This window comes from Ixodes scapularis, unplaced genomic scaffold, assembly GCF_016920785.2.
Source record: "Ixodes scapularis isolate PalLabHiFi unplaced genomic scaffold, ASM1692078v2 PGA_scaffold0__279_contigs__length_252992795, whole genome shotgun sequence".
In the NCBI taxonomy this organism is placed as follows: domain Eukaryota; kingdom Metazoa; phylum Arthropoda; class Arachnida; order Ixodida; family Ixodidae; genus Ixodes; species Ixodes scapularis.
This window is the reverse complement of record NW_024609835.1, coordinates 123,651,650-123,668,417: the sequence shown is the minus strand read 5'-3', so window position 1 is coordinate 123,668,417 and position 16,768 is coordinate 123,651,650. Positions and strand designations below refer to the sequence as shown.

Sequence of the window (16,768 nt, the reverse complement as noted above, 5' to 3'; positions counted from 1 at the left end):
TCTGTAAAAAGGAATACCTACTTCTGCGGAAAAGAAACTCCTGCTCCTAGACGGCAGCCCGCGGTGATGGCGGGTCAGGCCGTGCTGACAAAACAGAGCCAAAGAATCGGAGTTTTACTCATTGGTAAGTCGACTTGTGCTTTTCTGCGAGCAGGTTTCTGGAATACTTTTTCTCTGCAGACCCTTTTTATGCTGCACAGCGACCCGGAGCAGTTTCGAAGATATTACCGGATAATGCGGAACGCCTTTGAAAGACTCCACACTCGCCTAGAAACAAAGCTTACGAAGCAATATGTCGTCAGAGAGCCCATTTCGTCGCGGGTGCGGCTTGCTATCACTTTGAGGTAAAATGGTATTCTCTTTAAACTTCACTGTTTGGAGTGAATACGAGGTGCAATTAAACTGGTTTATATGGCGAACTCATTACTAGTTTCTCGGCTTCCAGACATTTATGTACACCGCAATGTTTTGTTTTTATTCAGGTACCTGTCATCGGCAACGTCAATGCAGGATCTTGCACTGCAATTCAAGGTTGGAGTGTCAACAGGGGCATCCATCGTGCATGAGAGATGTCCGCATATATGAAAGGTGCTTCACCCAAAACACATGAAGGTAAGCAAAGAAATCTGATTTCGTTTTTGGTAACTTGTGGAAAAGAGGACGGTTTCACATGGAGCGATTTTAGTTGCGATTTCGCAGTTGCGACGGCGCTGCTGCGGCAAACAGGCAGGTTCAATGCGATTATGAAATAATCGGAGCTGCGTCAATTGTCAAACATCTTTCGAGACGTCACCAGCGCCGCTGCGACGGTACGAAAAGACAGCCAATAAAAACGCGCCTCATCCAAAACCAACCGTATCCTTAGTGTCGCATGCATGCTGTGAAAGAGTCGCTGGCGTCTCGTAATGAAAAAAACACTTGAAAATGGAGGTGGTATTCCGGTCGTGTGGTATTCACTTGGGGCCATAGTTTGCGCCGGTTGCTGTTGAGAGCACGTGCTGTTAGTGAATTTGCACAACGCTTCTGCAACGTATATTTCACACCGTCAAGATTGTTTATCTTTGCCAGCAGTACGTAGCAGTTCTTTTTGAGCTCTAGCTGCGAACAATGCGCGCCAATAAGGCGTCCACTAAATACCGCCTTTAAAGAGGTAGATCATGACGAACAACAAGACTCACAGTGGTGGTCTTGGGAAATTGATGAATTCAAGTTTCCCCCCCCCCCCTGCCCCGGTGTACTCTTTCTACACACTACCAAACCACGTAATCATCCAGAATTCTAAATCAGGGGGTGTTGCAATTATTCGGGAGGGAGGGGGTGGCCTTAGGTCTAGATGCATTGGTCAAGAAATTCTGAGGGGTGTCGCCCCCAACCTGGAGATAAATAAGGGGGTGTTAGAAGGGGCTGGCTTTAGGTTTATATACATTGCTTAAGACATCCTGGGGGGGGGGGGGGGGGGTGTCACACCCCACCTGGAGATAATTTTGGGAGTCGGGTGTACAAATCACTGCAGCTAACTCGTCCTTTGCAGCTGCTCCTAACTATTCGCAGCCGAAATATCTAAATGAATCAGGTTGAAAGCTGTATTGTTAAAAATGGCTTCTGAAAACGTTTACACAACAGAGAGCCATTGATTTATAATTCTAGGAACGAACTTGGAAAAGAGGGCTGCAGACCTGAGGATGTTGAGGGCCCCAATGCTATTACTGCGCCACCTTCGAAAGACGGGGTCACACATTACGCATCCTACGAATACAGTTTGCAGACAAATAGTAATTTGAGGCACCGCAGCATCCCTGCTTTTTTATGTCGCACGGCAACCAATGAAAGGAGCAGCCTGTCACGCGGCTTATGAAACACAGATGCGTCAGTGAGTCGCGTTCGATCGATGTCTGCAGACTGTTTTTTGTCTTTTGTATAAGCAGTCTGACACCGGCCAGACTTGGGCATAATATGATAGCTTACAAAAGTAAGTGGTGTGTGCCTGAAGCTGGGCTAGTTGGCTAAACATGCTTCTGAAAGTTTCCAGCTGAACGCAGAAAAAAAGGAGCGAGGGAGAAAAAAAAGACAGACACACAGCTTTTCAGATCCAGTTACAAAATTATTCGCAATCGTTAAGCGTCAACAAGTATTTCTCATATTTGAGGATGCATTTATTACCAGTATTACTATAGGTAAAGATTGCATGAACGGCTTTTAAATAACAACGTAAAACCATGTGTGAACTTTGTGCTGTACTTCTAGCTCCCATCAAGAATCACAGACCAAGGGAAATTGCCAAGGGCTTTGAGACAGGGCGGAATTTTCCTCATTGTGTGGGGAACGTTGACGGAAAACACGGATATATCGAAGCCCTTGCCGATTCTTGAAGCCTGTACTATAACTACAAGGTGCTGTTTATGGGTCTACAAATTTACTTTAACACATATCATGTTTTGGAAGAGCGCATGAAGTGACGTAACATTCGGCTTTTCAGGGTAACCTACTCTGTAGTGCTGATGGCCGTCGTGGACAGCAAGTCGAGGTTTATGGCCACAGACGCTGGAGCGTATGGCCACCAAAGTGATGGTGGCGTCTTCAAGGCATCAAGGATAGGACAGTGCCTCAGTCAAGCTGCCTTGAATTGTCCACCACCAAATCTGCTGCCATCTTCCCGCGTTATCGCCGCGTCCGTCTTCGTTGGAGACGAGGCATTTCAACTGAGGTCGGACTTTCTGAGGCCCTGTCCTGGTTGATACCTCAGCGATTATCTAAAAATATTCAATTATCGACTGTGTAGAGCAAGGTAACCTTTAGAATTGTTGCACTTGCATTATAATAACAAAAATCACAGTGTTGTCTTTGTCCCATTTCCAGAAGGTGCGTCCAGAATGCATTCGAAATTTTGGCTACTAGATTTTGCATCTTCCGCAGGCCAATCGACCTCCTCCCAGACCACGCCACTGGAGTCGTCCGCGCAGTTTGTGTACTGCACAACTATACCTACAAGATGGCAAGTTGCACATGCTAAATGCCAATGCTGATTGAAGTTGATCACTTCGGCAACATCGTTGATGGCCAGTTGCGCAAGGAGGTCTCTCAACAGACAAACGCGTTGCTCCACCTACCGAGGCTGAGATCGCGGCACGTCGACGAATCTGTCCGAAAATGCAACATAGTGGCCACCGCAGTGAGAGACCTGTACCGCAGGTACTTGGTAAAGGAAGCTGCAGTGTCATGGCCAAGGAACCGCGCTGGACTGAAATCCTAAGTAGTGTCAGCGGTATGGTGACAAATCACGAAGTTTTCAAGTTTTTGTGTGTGAGGATCGTCTGACCTATTTCCGGTGGAACAGGGAGCTGAGGCCACCATTACAACAATATTCTGCCGCTGCGAGTTCGCTACTTTTGAACGGGCGCTCTGGTGAGAGACGGCTTCCGTGTGAGGCCCACTAGGACTTTGAACAGAGAAAGTGAAACATTTGTATTGTACCAAGACCGGTGCTTCTGGAGTGGGATGAAATTAGGGACTCTCCCTGTTCATGTACGCTATTAATGTGCTTAACTAGGGGTGGACGTAATTTATACTCTGCCGCCCGTGGAGGAGTGACACAGTCCTCTGAGATCCTTGGTTGGATAAGTGGGACGAGTGTTTTCAGTGCACGTTCTGCAAGATCCTGAGCTGAGGCGCAGTCCTTAAAGGGAAGCCGGAACACTTCTTAAAAAAAAAAATGAGATAGAGCTTGATTCTAGCGTAGTTTTATCCCGTGGATATGAATATCGCGTTCGCTTTCCCCGAAGATGTAACTTAACGCGAGAAAACACGAAAAACACCCTACCCGTCGTGGCGTCATAAGAGGGCCTTTCGGCCGCAAAGCTCGTGTCACTCGAGGGCCGCGCATGCAATCCCTAGCTTGCCAGGTGTATTCCCCCGTACTGGCACAAGTGTTGACATCTTTTTATGCCCTTCTTTAAAAAAAAAAAAAAATAGCAAGAGTACGCGTGCATAGCTGTGGTGGACGCTGCTGGAAGGAAGATTCCAAGAACTCCTTTTATGGCGACACGCTCCTGGAAGGAGGGCCTTCGGTAGTACTCTGAAAATGATTTTCTGCAACCTCCATGCCCCAAATTATAAAAGAAATAATTTCGATATTCGAGATCCTGGAGGTGAAATGAAGCCGACTTAAGTGTGTTTCCTCAAATACAAAACCGCTTCACCTTCCTCTTTAACTTGGTGTGTGAGAGTTATTTGAGTAGTCTCCGGAAGTATGTGCATTTAGGTGGTTCAGGTAAATCTGCAACGTGCTGGAGGTAGTGTAGTGTTGAGAGGGAGTGTGTTTGTACACGCCGAAGAAGCGTAGCATCTTCCCTCTCTGCAGTGTGGAGTGGGCTGTAGGGGGTTATGTGGTTACGACGAAACTATAACAGAAGGCACGGCGAGTTTCCTTCTCGTCGTGCCTTGCGTTGTAGCTTTCGGGTCACGTAGGGGTCGATTTCGTCTGGCCATTGACAAGGGGTACTCGGATCGTCGGTGGAGTGCGTAGATGAGTGGGCGGCCTTGCAACACCGGCGCACAATGCAAATATTTGCCTTTTGGCGCCGGCGCACCCCATGACTCCAGCAACGTGTTATGTTCCTCTTTATTCATATTTGATGTCTGCCAAAAAGGTGAGCCTGTACTTGATTTTTTTTTCTTTTGTAATTGCATCTTTTTTGTCTTTTGTTAGTTGTTATCTTTCAACATTTAAAGCCAGCAATAAAAAATTGATTTCTGAATCACCCCTGCATCATGTCATCTCTCTAGTTCATTTCCACCCCGGACCTGTTGCCCGCAAATCAGTCAATTTTTTTGTAGAAAATTGGTTGTGGTCTTTGCCCCTTTTACGGACAAACTGGCGGACACTTTTTGTGGCAGGTATAGCCCAACGTAGATCGACAGAGTACTGGCTGATTCCCCACAGGGTAAGGTGCTATTTTACTGTTTTCGTTGGACCTACGCTGCCCAATCGGGTCTTTACCAAACACAGAATTCGTTTTATCGGCCGACTTTCATGAAATGAAAGACACGCTGGACGTGCAAAACACATTCTGTACTTCCTCAGTGTAGGTCAGCATGAACAAGCTAAAGTAAATATTAATCTTTTTTTTTAATTCAAAACAATATTAGCGATTGCGAACATGACAAAAACACTGAAGATAAAGGAAACGACATAAATAAAAAAACCACAGGTTTTCAGATGCAAAAAAAAAAAAGCCAAAACAATCATGTTGGTGAAATAATCGCAAACTATGCACAAAACCAAATTGTCACAAGATTTCTATGACAAATGTCACGCGTGGCACGTGTGACATTTGCGTAGGGGACTCATTGAATAGTAGAAACACCCTTTCTTGAAATCTGTTTGGGGATCTGACACGAAGGTCTGTCCAGAAACAGAGAATCGCTGATCGGCACTTTGTAATTAAAGCCATTTTACACGCGTGCCACTCGCGTAGCACGCGTCCAGCGCGTTTACATATCAATTAGTTATTTTCACTATACGTAAAAATGTGAAGCTCGATTTTTATCAAATGGCTTTAATAACAAGGTTCTGTTCAGCGTTTCTCAGTTTCTAGACAGACCTTCGCGTCATCTGCAAACAGATTTGAAGAAAGGATCTTTCTTCTATGCCACGAGTCCCTTACGCAAAGTGATCGAACAGAAGCGTCTATTGTTATCGCCTGCAATTTTACAAAGGAAGCAACCACAACCCTCTCGTGGTACGCAAACGCCAGTTCGTTTTAATGCCGTACTAAAGCTTACATCCCCCGGCGAAAAATATTCACATGGAAGAAGCACATCCGCCGCCCCACCCCCGCAGCGAATTTTGAAGACGACGACGTAGGTGACGTATTCTTCGTATTTTTGATTCCCACGTTGCTATGACCACCGTGACGTCTTTCACGAGCCGCGTTTGATTGGCTTTCCGTCCCCTTCGCAAGAGCGGCCGTTCGCAAGGAAAGTTTGGCAAAATACGGAGTTGCGAATTAGTCGAATTCGCACCGCAACTGCGTTGTGCCGCAAGAACGGCGTCGCAATTGCGAAATCGCAGGCAAATTCGCACCATGTGAATCAGGCAGTAGGCGAGACAGGCGGGAGCAGAGACTTCGGCGGCCATGAAAGAATGGCGAAGCTTTTGTTTGTATGAATCCAAACGGAAGTGCCCGTCTTGTAAACCTTTCGTAAAGAATAATAACTCTCATCACATGGGTTATTCTTTAAACGTAAAAATATGCCGCTCAAAAGGAAATTGCAACATATAACAAAGGTTTAACAGCCAAGATCTAAGCTGTCAATCAAACTCTTAGCCAATGAGAACCTTTTGGGATTGACGTCACATAATCACAACTTTGTGGAGCGCGATTTAAAACGGACGAAATAGCCGCAAACTAAAATGAGTCTCACGCAATAAATATTGCTGTAAAAAATGTTTTTTTCTCGCGGAAAAATTGTTTTTGACATGCTTGTCCCAAAGGCTATTTAAAAAAAAAAAAAAAACTTATTTTTTCTTTGCAGTTACCCTTTAAGAGCTGCGCTCTAAACTGAAAGACGTTTACAACACCCTGTAACGCCGAATTAGAAGACAGCTCTTGAGAAGGAGGGAAGGGTACCCCCGACGGGAGGATATACCCCTCTTTCCTCCTCACCCTCCCTGCTACTCCTTCTCCTCTTCCTCCTCCCTCTCCCCTCCTGCTACCCTCTCCCTCGTCCTGCTCCCCCTCCTCCTCTCGCCTTCTCCACCCCGCGCGTTGCATAGAGGGAAATGTTCCATAATGCACCGCGCGGTTACGCCGACGGCGACGCAGACGCCGCTCAAGCCGGAAACGGGCGCCCGAGAGCTGCTCTCTAAAAGCCATAATCAGAGACAATTAATGTAAAGATGTTTGTAGAAAAAGTGATACATGTATCACTTTTTCTTGGCGTTTCTTGCGCTGGAGCTCAAGAAACGCAGGGCATGGCGAGTCTTGCCAGTCTCGTCATCCCTTCAAAGTCAATGAGAATGCGACATTAGCCGCCACGACCACCGGAGAACCAATCACGAACCAGAAAGATAATGAGTCACGCCCTGCGTTTCTTAAGCCGTCATTTGTCACGTGTACTGCGTGTACCCGTTGACGGTGTTGTGTCTTCATTGTTATATTTTCATATATTCGGATAACCATCATTTTTAATAACCAATCTCATGAGAGCAGCACACGTGACTAGACGTCCTTTCCCGACCCGCCGAATCCACCGAGGACTCCGTCAATGTTACTGATCCCGATGTTACTTGTTGTCATCAAGCGATAACACCCTTTTGTTGTCACGCCCCCAAGTGCGGGCTATATCTTTGGGGCTCGTGGGAATAAACTGTGTTATGCACTGGACACCGACTAGAATGGTTGTTCCCAGCGCGGAGCGCAGACCGCTAACGCGATGGACGAAAACATAACACATGGTTGAAAAAACCCCGAGACTGCGGGTAAACGACACAACACTAAAAAGTCTCTAACACAGCTGAAATTTTTATTTTCCAACCCTGGTTATATAGGCACTTCGATACAAAAGAAAAAAGGGGGAGAGGGTGAGAACCCCAAAGAATGCCACTTTCCACCAACGTAACATCTAACTAAACAACAAGGACAACAGACTCTGCGTCATGCACTTCCCTTATCTTTGACCCCTCGCTTCCCGACCGCCAAACACACTGGTAACCCCAAGCCCAGTAACACATATACAAAAAGAAAATAAAAGAACGAGCCACCATGCTCTCTACCCGGAAACCTACAGACATAAACCTTGAAGGTCAGAACTTTTCACAGCCTAAGAAAACGCTGCAGTTCAGTGTCCAACCCAAACGACGGCTTATTAACTGCGTTCCCGTTACCTAGTATCGTTAATGACTCTTTTATCAACCGCTTATGGTCAACTTTTTCCCGTAACTCTACTGAAGTAAGATGCCACAACGGTACACAGTTCCTACATTCGATCAGATGTTTTGACACTTCGAAGTACGGGTCTTTTTTCTCTATTCAACGTTTGTGTTCAGTCAACCGCTCATTTATACACCGTTTAGTCTGCCCAATATAACAAAGACCACAATCAAAGGGTAACTTGTAAATGACACCCGACGAACATTCCACATCCCTTTCTCTGCGTTTTATCGCGCAAGCTGAAACAGTCGAGGCAAAAGGGGTCCAAACGGCTCAATCTATAATCTGTAGAAAAGGCAGTGCCTACATTAAACCTGCTGGCTAACGCTTTGACGTTGTGAGAAATTTTATGAAAATATGGAAGGACTACTCGCTTTGAAGGTCTAGGATTTTTCTGAATTGACTTCTTTGGAAATATCATATACATCAACTGCCTTAGGACGACGAGGTTAGCATCCTGTCCTGATACCTGCTCCTGATCTGAATTAATCTAAGTACTCTGCAGTTTGTTCTATTAGCCTGTTTTATAACACTGATACGAACAGAAAAGGCCGGCAGTCCTCTAGGGTGGATTTTGGATGGCCTAGCCATCTGCCTTCAACCCAGTGAGGCATGTCCTTGCCTGTTCCGCTGGGCGACCTTCCGCCTGTTCTATCTCCTGCGCTTCTGACCAATGATGTTTTGGGGAACGGACCGCCTGTCTCACAAGACAGTGCCCAGCCCACTCCAATCAATGCGACGATCCCGATCAACGGAGGTCCCAGCATACCTTCAGCGCTGCCTCATGAAGAGCAATCAAGCGATATGCCGTACCAGGAGGTCACCTCAGGTAAACGGAAACGTTGCAGAGACATCGACACGAAGTCGAAGCCGACCACCGGTCTCGTCGTCCTGTTTACCCCGGCCGATCCGACAGTGAGCGTCGAATCCATCAATTCACTGCGCCTCTCGGACACCTTCCAGGAACTGGCGCCTTCCTGCATTATTGAGGTGCGCCCAAACAAGTGGAAAAACGTGATTGCCGTTGACACCCGAAACGGTCAGACCACGCAATTGCTCTTGAAGTTGACCACCCTTTGCGGTATAAAAGTACGAGCTTTTGAACCAAGGGGGAAGACCTCCAGTGTCGGTGTTATTCACGACGTTGATCCAGAACTTACTGACGCCGTGTTACTTGCGTCTATGCGCTCAGACACGCCCATAAAGGAGGTACACCGTCTTGGCAAGTCGCGCACCGTTCGTATTGAATTTCAATCACCGACGCTGCCAGAACATGCCTATGTTGGATTGGTCCGACACCAAGTCACTCTGCATGTCAACAGCCCTTTGCAGTGCAAGAAATGTGGTCATTTTGGCCACGTGTTTGCGTCGTGCAAGCGAGAGGTACAATGTCTCCGGTGCTCAAAGCCACACTCCACTGACAAATGCGACGCCCCCAGCCCGTGCTGCATTAACTGTAAGAAATCCCACGAAACAACGTCAATGCGTTGCTCCCAGTGGCAGAAACAGCGAAGTATCTGCCGCTATAGTTGCGAGAATAACATCCCCTTTGCTGAAGCTCGAGCTGAGGTCAACAAGAGTCACGGAAGCAAGGCTAATGTATCTAAGCAAACCCTGCAAGAAGACCCAGCAGCAACTGGGGACCTTGCCTCCTCGGACAAGCCACGGCATCCGAAACGTTCCAGACGTCGCTCGTCAAACCACCGACAACCATCATCGCAAGATCCTGCTGAAGAGAAGGTGAGCTCCATGGAAACAGAGATGCCTACCAACGATGTCTGTTCTGTGTCGGCCCCGGTTCTGATATCAATTCCAGAACTAAACCTTCCACACACCTACGCCGAGGCACTACGCAGTGAACCTAGGCTGCCTACAGCTGCTACTGCCTCTGCTCAAATACCTCTAGCTCCTGAAGCATCACATTGCAGAACAGCTTCTGAAGGTCCACGCAGTACAACGCTGTCCGCCTTGATTCGCCTTGCGATTTCCACAGCACGGGAATTTATTTCCATCATGGCGTTCCCAGGGGCGCGTACACTGCTGCAAATTCTCTCCTTCATTGAGCCACTTGTCGACAGCATTCTAAAATGAACCCAACTTATATATTTTTTTTCCTAATAACAATTCAACATTTATCTTCATACACGTACAGCGTGGCAACACAGGTAAAGAATAAAGCCAAGCCGATCATACCTACAGTTCTACAGTGGAACGCTCGTGGCCTTCGAACACGTCTCCCTGACCTCAGACAGCATCTCTTCCTGAATCCTGTGGACGTTCTTGCCATACAAGAGCCATTAACGCAACCTGGGGACTTTAGACTCTCACCATACGTGATTTACAGCAGTGCGCCGGCGCTAGCAAATGGACGAAGCCGAGCGCTACTGCTGGTGAAAGCTGGACTCTCGCATAACCACGTCGATCTCTCTGCGTTTTCCTCACACAGCGCAGAATACGTGGCCGCCACGATTCGCGTTCGTGGGGTGGAGTTCACAGTGGTGTCTGTGTACGTGGCTCCGGGTTCCACATCCGACTGGGACGCAAGAATCTTGAGGGACATAGCCCGTCAATGTCCCGGCAGACTTTTATTTTGCGGGGACTTCAACGCCCACAATACCACATGGGGTGATAATCGGACCACACCAAGGGGGTCAGCACTTGAGGAGGTTACCACCTCCCTTGGCCTGGAGGCCCTTAACGACGGCTCTGAAACATTTGTCCGTCAGGGTGTCCACGGCAGTGTTCTAGATCTGACCTTCGCACCACGGGACATTGCAGCCTCTTGGACAGTAATGGCAGACACGTGGGGGAGCGATCATGTCCCAATCATGGTAGTATCACCTCATACGAGAACCAGGAAGTACAAGAAGTACGAAGTTACACACTGGGATCTATTCCGCCAACATCTCAGCAAAGCCCTGGAACATGGACCAATGAACGATCTTGGCACAGCAATCACGAACGCCCTCAGCCTATCAACGAGAACAGTCAATTTGCCATTCCAAAGGCCTGCACCGGATTTGGAATACCTCAACTTGCGCGCTGCTCGCAGGAGAGCCCAGCGGAAAGCTCGCCGAACGAACATTGCAGCTGACTGGCAGCACCACCGGAAGCTTGACGCGAAATTTCGCCGACATACGACACGACTTCAACGTAAGCAATGGAACCAGCTATGCGCCTCTTTCGCATCCCCAGGAGGCCTCACTAAAGCGTGGAAAATAGCCAGAGCACTCTCTGCGGAAAAAGTGCCGACACACCCTACTGCTGGACTCGCCATTTCTCTACAGCTAACACTAGAGGCGACTGCAGAGCTCCTTGCCGACGAATTTTCTAGAAATATCCTGTCACCTGCGGGGTATCGTCCCTTCACCATCTCACCCCCAGATGGCCCTCCTCCTATTTATTTTGACACGGATTTTACAGTTGACGAGCTGAAGGCAGCCCTTGTGCAATGCACGCGCCGCAGTGCTCCAGGACCAGACGGTGTCACGTATCAAGCCCTACGCAACATTGACGATTGTCATTACCCTAATCTTCTTCAGGCGCTCAATCAAGTGTGGCAAACTTCAGAGATTCCCGATGCCTGGAAGCTCTCGCACGTGATACCAATACCCAAGTCTGGCAAACCGCTCACGTCACCCGAGTCGTATAGACCAATTTCACTGACCAGCTGCGTTGGAAAGCTTCTCGAAAGGCTAGTCCTCAGGCGCCTAACTTGGCATCTGGACGCAACAAAGGCTCTACCTGGTCAACTTTCTGGATTCAGAAGACACCGCTGCACAGCGGATGCTATCTGCGATATTGTATCTGCACTGGAAGAGGCCCGCGCGACCCGCCAAGTGATGTACTGCGTGTTTTTGGACATACGCAAAGCATTTGATGCTTTACCTCATGACACAATTCTTCACCAACTCAGCAATTTTGGAATATCAGGCCGGGCTTATAACTACATCCGCGCCTTCCTTCAAAACCGATCATTTGTCGTCAAAGTCCTCAATGCCACGAGTACCCCAAGACATGTCACACAGGGAGTACCGCAAGGGAGTGTGATCAGCCCGTTTCTCTTTAACTTGGCGATGGCATCCCTTCCTAAAGTCATACCACAAACAGACAACCCTCTGGATCCGCGCGTCAATATTTCAATATATGCAGACGATGTGGCAATATGGGCGGTAGGAACCACGGATAAGGCAAAACTCACCGGCCAAACTTTGCAGGTAGCGCTGGACAAAACGGTGGCAGAAATTTCGCGCCTTGGATTGACCCTATCCGCACAAAAATCAACCCTGCTTTTCAGCCACCCTACCTATGCAAGACAGACTCATCATATCCTTATTGAAGGCACTGAGGTGACAAGAGAGAAAACGCACCTCTACCTTGGGCATCTTATTGATGAGACGGGGAGTTGGCGACCAGCAGTAAAACGACTTCTCATGCAGTGCCGGCAACTACTAGGCCTACTGAGAAAATTCCGTGCCCACAGTCAGCAGGGCCTTCCTCCCAGCGGGTTGCTCACCCTCTACAAAGGCCTTATAAAGTCGAAGTTTCTCTATTCGCTACCTCTTGCAAACATCCGCGGTCCACAGAGAGACCAGCTGGAAAGGTTTCACAGAGTTGCATTACGCCTCTGTTTGGGATTACCCTCCAACTCCCCGAATATACCTACTCTCGTAGAGGCAAGAGAACAACCGCTATTCCTCAAGGGAGAGGAGAGCAGCAAAAGGCACCTAATTCGCATTCATGTGGCGCTATCTACTGATTATCTTCTGATGAATCTCCACTCGAGGTCCTCGTCACACTTCGGCCGAATCGCTGCAGAGTTCACGAATGAGATCGGTGACCCTGGACCTCGGTTCCCCATCCGCCCACCCCACTCGACAGAACCACCTCTCAACGTGCAGGGATCACTCCCGACGTCCGGGCGAGAAAAGACGTTCATCCAGTTGTCGCACGCACTGCTGTGGCAGTAGCACTTGAGGAGAAGTACGCCAGCAGCCTTGAAATATATACAGATGGTTCCGTAAATAGAAGCGCAGGTACGGCAACCGCCGCTTACGTGATTCCATCCATTGGGAAAGAATACGCCGTCCGTATAAACCTTAAAACATCGTCCACGACTGCGGAAATGGTCGCTATACTCTTGGCCCTGGAATACCTTAGGACCACCGAGTGGATGACCGCTGCGGTAATATTAACGGACTCCCGCACGGCCTTGCGCAATTTAGCCAATGCCGGCGAGGGATCACTGCTCGCTCAAGAAACAGCCCATCTTGCAACGACACTACAAGAACGCGGGTGGACATTAGCATTTCAGTGGGTCCCGGCGCACTCAGGAATTGTGGGTAATGAGCGCGCCGACACCCTAGCCAAGAACGCACACGCTCTACCCTCACCTACTTACCACCTCCGACCCTTTCATGAAGCGAGACTTCTTATTGCCAGAAATATCAGGAGTCGGCACCCAGACCCATCTACAGCGCGAGGCACACCCCCCATCCCAGTCCCTGATTCCAGACTGACAAGGGCAGACGCATCGCTACTCCATCGACTCCGGACAGGGAGTGCGTTTACGAGGCTAGCACTTCATCGCTACGGCCGAGCCGGCAGAGTGGACAGCCCGGAGTGCACAGTGTGTGGGGACCCCGAGGACATCACCCATATACTCCTCATCTGCCCAGAATACGACGCAGCAAGGAAAGTGCTCTTCGCCACTGTCCTAAAAGCAGGAGGACGAACGGCTACAACCACGTGTCTCCTTTTTCCCACTGGTAGCCGGCGGCAAGCATGGAGCATTTTCCGTGCCGTGCTAGAGTTTCTCCACCAGACAGAGCTTGCCGAGCGCCTGTGACCCCTGCATGTCTTCTCCTCACACTCCTATCGCGCCCGTCACCCACTCCCCCCCTTTCCTCCTCTCCCCTCTCCCTTCCCAACCTTTAAATCCGCCTGGAACTTTGAACTTGTGATTCCTCTTTAATACCCTATCCCACTTTTAATCCCTCATCCCTTTGTTCATGCGAGTCTTTTCCCCTATTAGGGTGAATAATAGTACGCATGAACATTTACCCCCTTTTCCCGTATTTCAACATTCCCCCCCCCCCCCCCTCAACTGCCTTAAAATATGTTCCTGAGGATATCTAGTAACCTCGAAACGTTCTGTTAGACGACGAAGAGAGGAACCAATAAAATGTGAGCATGACTTCTGTACTGCTGAATTGACGAGATTCCGAATCATCCCCAGTTTGACATGTTTAGAATGGCAGCTATTGAAAGGAAGAAGAGGTTTTGCTGCGAACTTTCCGTATTCCCAACAAAGGCCTGAACCAGGCCTGAACTAGTCCTAAGTTGAAGATCAAGATATTGTAAACGGTCGTCATCCGGTCTTTCTAGCGAAAACTTTAATTCGGGCGCTGCTTCGAACACCACTTTCTCCAAAGAATCTGCTAAGGAGCCCATCTGTAGAACATACCAAAATATCGTCTCCGTACCTCCTCACCAGAATTTCCTTAGGGGACCTATGTCTAAAGGACTCTAGAAGGCGCAGATCTAGGTCTCACTCAAAACATAACAGTGGCGACGAGGTGAACGCAAGCAACGACGGGCACAAGCGGGCCACTACAGCAATGGCAGCTGCGACGACGACGACGACGGCGTTTCGAGTTCCCCACTTCGAAGAAGCTACAGATAAGTGGGATACGTATTGGATTCGAGTGGAAGCCTATTTTGAGGGCAATGAGATTACGGAGGGCAAGAGGAAACGCGCGTTGTTGGTGGCTGCGTTGGACGATTAATGTTTTAAAATGATTGTGTGCACCGCGGAAGATAAACGAACTAGCGTACAAAAAAGTTGCAGACATTCTCAATCAACACTATACGGTCCACGGCCGAATGAAATCGCGCAGAGCTAGAAATTCTTCAACCATCAGCAGCAAGAAGGTGAGTCCGTACAAGATTTCCTTGTGGAACCGCGGAAAATAGCTGATAACTGCAATTTCGGCGGCAGTCTAGACCGAATGCTAAGGGACCGTATTGTTTGTGGAGTGCGAAATCAGACGGTTCAGCGGCAGCTATCGTCAAAGCGTCATATCATACGGCAAGAGGCGGAAGATTTGGCGACCGAGGCCGAGGTAGCCATCAGAGAGGCAAAGAATATGGAAGGTAACGAGGTGAAGACCGAAGCCGAGTTAAACAGAATGGCGGGAAAATTGGTTGACCGCGGGAAAGAAGGTATGACCGGCCGATGAAAAATGAATGCGAGGGTTGCGGGAACACATCACATTCACGGGAGACGTGCCGCCACAAGTTGGCGAAGTGCTTCAGATGCGGCCGACAAGGGCAATTTGCAAGGAAGTGCAGAGAAAAAAAAATTATTTTCGGTCGCCCTGTCGACGGCAGACAGCGGTAGCAGCCGTAGCGGAAGCGGAGAGCAAAGAGGTGGACTTGTCTTCTATGTACGTGGTGCGCTCCTGTAAAAAGACCAGACTCGAGCCTTCCGTCGAAAGACAGATCTGCTGGGATGGTGTTCCCCTTACCATGGAAGTGGACACTGGCTCCCCCGTTTGTGTTATTTCGCGTGAGGTGTACCATCAGCACAGAGCATTGACCGGCGCTGTCCGAAAGCAAACTGCGACTCCGGTGCTACTTGGGGAAAGTACCCGTTCTCGGAGAGCTACACATGCGAGCGGCCTTTCAAGACGTCATCGCACCGGCGTCGTTGGTGTTTATGGATTGCAAGGGACCAAGCCTTTGCGGTCGAGACGTGATCGCAAAGGTGAACTTGCTTGACCCCACAGTGTCGTCTCGTTCCAGCACCATCGGACGGCGTAGGAAACCTACTGATCGAGTACTGGAGACCGTCAAGGGAGCACCAGTGCACCTGCACGTGAATTAAGCGGCGGTGCCCAAGTTTGTAGAGGCAAGGCAAGTTCCTTAAGCTCTTCGCGAAAAAGTATCCGAGGAGATAGATCGGTTACTAGAGTCGGGACGGTTTTCACCAGTCAGTCAATCTGAGTGGGCAGCCCCGATTGTGCCAGTGCAGAAAGGGGACGGTCAACACCACCTGGAGAGAAGGCCTCCACACACGTCATCATAGTCAGATCGATCGAGGCGAGAGATTGGGCACGAGTGCTGCGTCAGTGTTCGGCTGCGGCTCGTGGCCAATCAGCGCGTCGAAGGTCGGGCTCGGGTCCAATAGCCGACCGAGCGCGATCCGACTGTGATGACGTTTCATAGAGGAAGAAGAAACCATGCCGAAGCCTTCTATCTAGGTGCACTCTAAGAAAAAAGGGTGTATACGGGTACTCCCCTCGGGGGAGTTAGACCGTGTCCCATATGTGACTCCCCTGGGGTGTTTGTGGCATCCTCTCAAGTTGGGGATTTCAAGTACTCCCCAGATATACAGGATCACTTAGCACCCCCTCAAAGTCCACGGGCCTCATCCGACACCCCTTACTTTGGGTGCTGTTTGGCACCCTCTGTTACATTCAGGTACTTATGTTACACCCCTAATTAGATGAATTATTTGGAATCATTTTCAACTCTCAGGGAGTCAACGGATCCCTTCTGAATAGGGTGCTTTTTGACGCCTTTTGCTACACCCAGGTACTGATGTAACACCCGTAAATTCAGGTATTATTTAGTGCCCCTTATAACTCTCAGGGAATCGCTTGATCTCCCCTAAACTGGGTGCTTTTCGGAGTCCTTTGTTACACCTAGAGACTCACGTGATCCCCATAATTGCGAGTGCCGTCGGACACTATACACAACCCCCGACGTTTTCCGCGACTCCCCACTTTTGGGGTCGCTTTCTTACACCATGGATGTCGCGGACTCCAAATAGT

At 49.0% G+C, this 16,768-nt stretch overlaps 1 pseudogene; it reads left to right on the top strand.

Annotated features, from left to right (window-relative positions):
• The first annotated feature begins 14,593 nt into the window (after positions 1-14,593).
• LOC120846155 lies at positions 14,594-15,333 on the top strand (annotated as a pseudogene).
• Positions 15,334-16,768: the final 1,435 nt, after the last annotated feature.